The sequence below is a fragment of the Callithrix jacchus genome, chromosome 6, assembly GCF_049354715.1.
Source record: "Callithrix jacchus isolate 240 chromosome 6, calJac240_pri, whole genome shotgun sequence".
In the NCBI taxonomy this organism is placed as follows: domain Eukaryota; kingdom Metazoa; phylum Chordata; class Mammalia; order Primates; family Cebidae; genus Callithrix; species Callithrix jacchus.
The window spans coordinates 84,496,869-84,504,435 of record NC_133507.1 but is presented as its reverse complement, the minus strand read 5'-3'; the positions used below and the strand labels follow the sequence as shown (position 1 = coordinate 84,504,435).

The 7,567-nt window shown below is 36.5% G+C and overlaps 1 pseudogene; it reads right to left on the bottom strand.

Annotated features, from left to right (window-relative positions):
- Window positions 1-3,158: 3,158 nt before the first annotated feature.
- Window positions 3,159-3,844, bottom strand: LOC100386542 (methionine aminopeptidase 2 pseudogene; annotated as a pseudogene).
- Between the last annotated feature and the right edge of the window lie 3,723 nt (window positions 3,845-7,567).

Here is a 7,567-nt window from a genome sequence, read left to right as displayed (position 1 = left end):
TTTTGGCCAGGGAGTAACATACTTACTTCTCCAGACTTGATTCTGCAGGTGACTGCTGACTCCAGCTATAAACCAGCTGGCCCTAACTCCAAAAGAAGCCTCTCAGAATTTAACTGATGCTAGCAGCTTGCATTGCAGGGATGGAAAGGCTGATATTATTTCCATAGCATAAGTTTCTGCTCTTCAGGAAGATGCTAAAATAGTTTAAATGAATGTAAATAAAGGGGACGAGTGGGTATAGAGTGTGTTCCAGGGGGATGTTCTCTGCTTTGTTTAGCAGGAGGTCAGCAGGATTTGTAAAACCTGTTAAATGAAAAGCTATGCAGAGCTTTACACTAATTCCTAGCAGTCATTCTTTCTTCCTTATGACTATTTCATGAAATTTCTCTTCATAAAGTAGAAGTATGACACTTTGTCAATATAAATGGGATAAAATAACATGCACAATCTGTTCATTTTTTTTGTCATTAAACTGCTTGATTTAAACATCATATAACCTGTGTCCTCTTACATCTTTTCTAGTTATTCATTGATGATGTGGAAATCTAGGAGAAATATTACCACTCGTGCAAAAATGACATTGCTATATCTTGCATCTTACATGGGTTTCACTGACCATGTATCTTTAGAAGTAGTTGGACTCTAGGGACTTATGTGCTTGCAATAGGATGAATTTGTCACTAGAGTGTAATATTGCAAATTAGCTGCAGAACAGAAGCTCACTCCTCTTCCTAGTAAATTCCGTCGGCAGAAGACAAAAAAATGTTTTTTCTAAAATTAGAACCATATATTTCTACCAAAATACAACCAATTTATATTATTCTATTAGTGAATTATTGTATTGCCATAAATAAATACCTGAGACTAGGTAATTTATAAAGAAAAGAGGTTTATTCCTTCCCTAGTGCCCCACTCCCCCAACAGACCCCAGTGTGTGATTCTCCTCTCCCTGTGTCCATGTGTTCTCATTGCTCAGCACCCACTTATGAGTGAGAACATGCTGTGTTTGGTTTTCCGTTCTTGTGTCAGTTTGCTAAGAATGATGGTTTCCAGTTTCATCCATGTCCCTGCAAAGGATATGAACTCATCCTTTTTATGTCTGCATAGTAATCTATTGTGTATATGTGCCACATTTTCTTTTTCCAGTCTATTGATGGGTATTTGGGTTGGCTCCAAGTCTTTGCTATTGTAAACAGTGCCACAATGAAATGGGGGTGGGGACATTGGGGAGGGATAGCATTAGAAGAAATACCTCATATAGGTTACAGGGGCATGGAGGCAGCAAACCACCATGGCATGTGTATACCTATGTAACAATCCTGCAAGATCTGCACATGTAGCCCAGAACTTAAAATAAAATAATAATAATAATAAAAATGAAAAGAGGTTTATTTTGACCCATGGTTCTGCTGGCTATACAGAAAGCATAGAACCAGCATCTGCTTCTGCTGGATGCCTCAGGAAGCTTCTAATTTTTGCAGAAGGTGAAAGGGGTACAGGTATGTCACATGGTGAGAATGAGAGCAAGGGAGAGAGGAGGAAGTTCCAGGCTCTTTTAAATAACCAGATCTCATGCAAATTCCTACAGTGAGAATGCACTCATTACCATGAAGACAACAGCAAATTATTCATGAGGGATCCACCCTCATGATCCAAACACATCCCACCAGGTCCCACCTCTAACATTGGTGATCACATTACAACATGAGATTTGGGGGGGACAGGTATCCAAACCGTATCAACTATTAAAGTTTAATTATTTAAAATTGTGAATCAAAATTAGAATATAGGTTAAACCGTAGGTTGTTACTTTCCAGACAATCATAACATATATATAAATCCTATCTTAGAAATGAGGTCAACATTCTCTGAATTTTTTAATCTTCCCCAATTATTTCTGCTGAGGTTGATTGATGGACCACATTTGGATATGATTAGACTTGATGATCTTTACTGTTCCTCCGATTTGTTTGCAGATCTGAAAATATCTTTATTTTTTAGAAAATAGATTCCAGGCAAGTTAAAAAGTGACACTAGAGGGTGCAGATGCAGAACTGTAGCCATTCAAAGCATTCAAGAAATATAAGAGTATAAATATCTGGAAACCATCTCTTAGTCTTCAGAACAAAATGTATAAGTCATTCCTAACTAATTTGAGCTGTATAGCATTCTCCTAGATAGGAAGGGGAAAATCAGTTAACATGTGGAAATCCTGAAAGATTTTTCTTTGGCTCATTGCATTAGACTGTTTGCCTTTAATCAATTCCTTCTTTTTAATTTAATTATTATTATTATTATTATTATTATTGGGACAGAATCTCATGGTGTCACGCAGGCTGGAGTGCAGTGGAACAATCTCAGCTCACTGCAACCTCCATTTCCTGTGGTTAAGTGATTCTCCTGTGTCAGCCTCCTGAGTAGCTAGGACTACACAGGCACATGCCACTGCACCTGGCTAATTTTTGTATTTTTATTAGAAACAGGGTTCCGCCATGTTGGTCAGGCTGGTCTGGAACTCCTGACCTCAGGTGATTCACATGCCTTGGTCTTACAAAATCCTGGGATTACAGGCATGAGCCACCATGCTCAGCCAAATTCTTTCTTTTTTAAACACAGATAAAAATATTATATGGGTCCACTGTTAAAATAGTATGTACTCCAACAAAGTTTAGAAAATAAAGGTGTTAAATGTGGTTTTGGACTAAATTTAATAGTCATTTCCTCTGCTGACAACTTCTTTACATGTTGGGTTCAGCAGTGTAGTATGTTCAGTTCTTCACTGTCACAAACTGGTGGATATTGATCTACAATTCCCAAGTCACACAGATTCTTCAGAGCTATCAAGTAATTCCTTTCTCCTAAGCAATCCAGCCATCTGTGGCAGAAAGCGAGGGTGCCAAAATTTTCATTGATGATGTGTAACAATTGTTTTGTTCTGGAAGACTTAATGGTACATGTCTAACCTCAAAATATTTATATGAGGTGAACATCCCATATTCCCATGAAACCTTTTTCTGTACTATCAAAATTTTCATTTGCATACATTTCTCTTCCCTCAATTGTTGCCTTTCCTCCTTTCATAATGGGCACTGTTTTCCCAGCATGTATTCTATATTTCCCAATTGAATGTTCATTTATATATGGATTGGTTTCACTTGTTATGTCTTCCCATCTATTTCATCTTCAAAGGACTCACCAACATCACACAGTTGAACATCAGTTCTAGTGCACTTCATTTCAGTACTAGTAGCATCTTTTACAGCTTTTAATAATGTATCATAATTGGGATTAAAAGTGAGAGTTAGAGCACAGTCAACAGTCAATACTCCTATCACTTATACCAATTCCAAAATCTATTTTACAGATGTCATGGTATTGCAATACTGTTGTGTCAATAGCAACAGGAGTATAATGGGCAGCACAATTATTGAGAGAACAACCAGCAGGAAATGCTAGGCCTGAATTTAATCCATTCTCTTTTATTAGATTGCATGAACAGTTTTCTGGTTTTTCACAGATTTCTATCACCCCAGCCTTGACCCAGCTCATTACATATTTTCTAACTTGTTGATGTGCTTCTGCAGCTTCTCAAAACCCATTCCAAATCCTGTCACTAGTCTGATCGAATGCTTTCTTTTCTTCACTCATAGTTTTCCATCCATCTCGTGTGGGTGGGTATTCACATTCACATTCTCTAACAGGAAATACACCGTTATGATACCTACAGTCACCTATTGGAACTGAGGGAAGGTCTGTTTGAACTTTTGTTTCTTGCTTCTTTTTTCTTCTTCTTCTTTCTAGTTATTCTATCTCCATTGCCATCTTCATATAGCTGATTTCTCATCAATAGCTGAAAAAAAAATACTGTCTTTCCATAATTTTTTACCTGGCAAGAATACCTTTTGAAAATGAAGTATAAATATGGGCTTTCTAAGACAAAAAAAAATCCGATAATTCATTTTAAGAAGATCTACATGGCAAGAAACATTAAAAGAAATTCACTGGGCAGAAGGAATTTGGTATCAGATTGAAATGTGAATATTCTAAGGAAATAAAGAGCACTGGGACTAGAATAAATGAAAATAAAATAATTTAAAAATTTACTCTAAAAGATAACTTAATGCCTAAAGAAAAAATACTGGCCTAACTAAATGCCTAAAGAAAAAATATTATGTTTATGAGGCATTTAAAAGAAAATGTATGACCTTAGTAGCATGAAAAATGGGAGGGAAGAATTAGATATACACAGTTATGAGGCTCTTAAACTCTTGACAAATAGTATATAATTTATTTAAAATAAGATTCTGATTAATTGAAAGTATATATAAAAAACATAGATCACTGGACTATAAAAATCATAAATAATTTGATAATGAAGATAAAAATTGATTATTATAAAATATATTAACATAAGAGAAATCAGAACAAGAGGGAAAAAAATAGAAAAAACAGAACGAATAAAACACCATGTGGCAAGATGGTACATTTTAATCTCTTAGGCTTTTGTATTGTTGTTTTATCTAGAATCACTCTGAAAAATCCTTTAATTCATATATATAAATAGAATAATTTGCAAACAATCTTACTGGGAAGCAAGGGGCATTTATAGAATAGGTATGCTGTGTTTTCTCTGCAGGAAACTTACGGTTTCTTTTTTTTTTAAATGAAAGCTTGTGGTTTTATCTCCACAAAAACAAATACGTGAATACAATCATTAATTTTTCAAGTATTCATTGAGCATTATCTTTCTTTTTTTTCTTACTGACGGAGTCTCACTCTGTTGCCCAGGCTGGAGTTCAGTGGCATGATCCCAGCTCACTGCAACCTCTGCCTCCCAGGTTCAAGTGGTTTTCCTGCCTCAGCCTCTTAAATAGCTAGGATTACAGGTGCCCACCACTATGCCTGGCTAATTTTTTTTTAAGTAGTGACAGGGCTTCATCAGGTTGGCCAGACTGGTCTCAAACTTCTGACCTCAGGTGATCCACCTGCCTCGGTCACCCAAAGTGCTGGATTACAAGCATGAGCCACAGCGCCCAGCTGAGCATCTTCTTTATGCTAAGGACTGTGTTAAGAACTGTGAGTATAATGCTGAACAGAACAGGTACAGATCTAGTAGTGTTATTCCAGTACTGACAAAGTTACAAGTTTTTGATAGGTTAGTAGTTGTTCCCCAAACTATCTTCAAAGATCTATCATTTTAAACAGTTACTTTGTGATAAATAAAAACATTTCTCTTAGAATATTTTATTTTTATGTTTGTTGCACTTCTAAGAATAAAATCTTTGAAATATATCTGTAGTGAAAAAATATAATGGACAATAATGATTGGCTACTCAATATTCATTGTTTCCTTACACCTTCCTAAGAGAACCTGGGATGTTCTTGAAGAACCCATTCCTCCTTCATACTACCCCTGTGACTCAGGGAAACCTGAGTCTGTTTCTAGCTCAGACACCACCCTTGATCAATCTAAATTATTAATAATCTAATCCCCATTCCACACTCAGTCAAGCAAGTGATCAATTCAGAAACCAAAGTTTAATCCAATCAGCACAGAGTATTCCAGCCTTTGATTATTTTTACTCTTTGAGTTTACCTAAGACATGATATAGCCCAAACACAGTGGAAGAGAAACGTTTTATTCCACAAATAAGAGTTACTCTTCCTCTCTCCTACTACATGAAGACTAGAAAACGGACTGTCCTGGAGGCCACTGACAATCCTGTTTTGGCCACAAGAGAGGTCAGCTTGAGAACAAAGTTATTCATGTACAAGAGTTGACCTGGAAGAAGCACAGAGGAACTGAGTTGGAGTCCTTATTTTAATTTGCCTTGACCTTGCTCTATCTCAGGGCTTCCAGTTGTGTGAGAGTCACTTAACTCAATAAATATTTATTGAGCACCTACTTTGTACCAAGTATTCTGCTAGGAATACAGAATGAACAGTAGAGCTGTGTTCACAGAGCTTATGTTCATTGTGAGCACAGAAAATCGGTAAGAAAATAAACAGAATAGCTCAGATGTTGTGAAATGCTATTATTTGATACTCTATAACTTTTAGTGACTTAACTAAACATATGGGGTCTTCCTTTAGCTTCTTTTCTCAGAAATCTTGCCCCCAAATTGCCATCCACTTCACTTAAGCAGCCCTGAACTCTGACCCAGCCCCACTCACTTCACTCAGCTCCTCCCTCTTCTAAGGTTGCTCTTCTAAGGTGGTCCGGATATTCAACATATATTTATTTTCTCTTTAGGATCACATTTTGTCTGTTGTCCTGTATCTAAAAACACCTGCCTTGTGTACTTTTGGTTGGAGGAAAATTCCAGCACAAATCTCATAACCAGAAGTGTAAAGAGACCTGAGTTTTCACAGTGAATAAAAGTATATAAAGATGAATTATTCACATGTAAGAAATCATCTGTATATGGTTATGGAAAAATGAAATATATATATATATTTAAGTTGACATATACAGTGATCAGATCAGGGTAATTAGCATATCAATCTTCTGAAACATTTATTGTTTCTTTGAGTTGGGAACATTGAATATCCTCCTTCTAGCTATTTGAGACTATACAATATATTATTAGCTATAGTCATTCAACAGAGTTATAGAACACTAGAATTTATTCCTCCTATCTATCTGTAATTTTATATCCTTTAACAAATCTCTTCCTATTCCTCCTTTCCCCCACCCTTGATATGAGATCAATATATTTTTGCTTTCTCATATGAGTGGGAACATGCAGTGTTTAACTTTTTTTTCCTGGTTCATTTCACTTAACATAATGTCCTCCAGTTCCATCCATGTTTCTGCAAATGATATAATTTCCTTTTTCTTTTTCTTTTCCTTTTTTTAGAGAAAAGGTCTCACTCTGTTCCTCAGGCTGGAGTGCAATGGTGCAATCATAACTCATGAAAGCCTCAAACTCCCAGGCTCAAGTGATCCACTCACCTCAGCCTGTCGTGTAGCTGGAACCACCAATGTGTATCACCAAGCCTGGCTAATGTTTAAAATTTCTTATAGAGATGGGGTCTTGTTTTGTTGTCCAGGCTGTTCTCCAATTCCTGGCCTCAAGTGTTTTTTCTGCCTTGGCCTTCCAAAGTTCTGGGATTACAGGTGTAAACCACCACACCCTGATCTGACCTCATATTTTAATGGCTGAATAGCATTTTACTGTGTATATATACCACATTTTCTTTATCCATTCCTCCGTTATTATTGAACACCTAGTTTGATTCCATATCTTGGCTGTTGGGAATAGTGCTGCAATACACATGGGAGTGCATATGTCTCCGTGATGTGATTTCCTTTCCTCGGATAAATTCCTGGTGGTGGGATTGCTGGATTGTGTGGTAGTTCTGTTCTTATTTTTTGAGGAACCTCCACACTATTCATAGTGACTGTATCAGTTTAGATTCCCACCAACAGTGTGTATGAGTTCCCTTTTTCTGTATCCTCACTAGCATTTGCTACTTTTTGTCTTTTTGATAATAGCCACCCTAACTAGTGAGTTAAGTGTGATTTGAAAAGGAGGACAGATTATTTCTAAAAATTAGACTGAAC